The sequence below is a fragment of the Kryptolebias marmoratus genome, linkage group LG15 (genome assembly GCF_001649575.2).
Source record: "Kryptolebias marmoratus isolate JLee-2015 linkage group LG15, ASM164957v2, whole genome shotgun sequence".
Classification (NCBI taxonomy): Eukaryota; Metazoa; Chordata; class Actinopteri; order Cyprinodontiformes; family Rivulidae; genus Kryptolebias; species Kryptolebias marmoratus.
In genome coordinates this window covers 22,235,382-22,236,138 of record NC_051444.1, presented here as the reverse complement: position 1 = coordinate 22,236,138, position 757 = coordinate 22,235,382, and the positions used below count along the sequence as shown (strand labels likewise).

At 54.4% G+C, this 757-nt stretch overlaps 1 protein-coding gene across 1 annotated transcript in view; it reads right to left on the bottom strand.

Annotated features, from left to right (window-relative positions):
• ano1a (anoctamin 1, calcium activated chloride channel a) overlaps positions 1–757 on the bottom strand; it is a 55,203-nt gene extending 54,446 nt beyond the window's left edge. Inside the window, exon 1 of the mRNA XM_037979740.1 lies at positions 627–757. The gene's annotated coding sequence lies outside the window, so the exon portion shown is untranslated. The remainder of the gene's footprint in view (positions 1–626) is intronic.

Genomic DNA, 757 nt, shown 5'->3' with positions numbered 1-757 from the left:
GGGGAGCTTGGTTTTCAGAGCGTTGCTAATTCCTACGGAGCCTGAACGCAGCACCGTCCTCCAGCTGGCGCGTCTCGCTGAGCCAGCCGGGGAAGCCAACATGCTCGCGGCGGAGGGGGGCGGTGCTCCTCCATCAGAGCGCACCTTGCCGTGCTCCTTCTCGGAGTCCGAGCTCCGCACGGCTGGAACACCTCTCTGCTGAAGCTGCACCGACTCCGGCTCTGAACGGAGCAGCCGTGGGGTTTGCGCCGGTGGCTGGTTACCACCCGCCACGGGCTGCTGCGAACCTCCCGTCGAACGAAGGCGATTTACGTACGAGACGCGTCAGGGACAGGGTTTCCCGCAGTTCCAGGGGACCCGAGGACCACCCACGTCCACCACACCCACCGTGCCTCAAACATCTCTTCTCCAACCAAACAGAAGCTCTTGCGCGTGAAGCAAAACTCTCCAAAATCTGCCGCAGACAGTTTATTTTTATTTTTACTTTTACTTTTACTAAAGCAAAGAGCATGAACCCGGATACAATGTATTGACTCAAACACGAAAAAAATCCTACTAAACTTAACAAGGAAAGATAATATATAAAGCATGGTTTAAAAATAAAAAAGGTGGAATCAGAAAGTTACCTTTCCTCCCTCGGATCCAGAGAGCTGCTTGGCTGAACGGAAACAAGCGGGTCGGTCTTCTCTCACCTGTACACACCTGTGCGCAGAGAGGGCGGAGGAGGAAGTGGCTGCTGGTTTCCTCAGGTAATGAT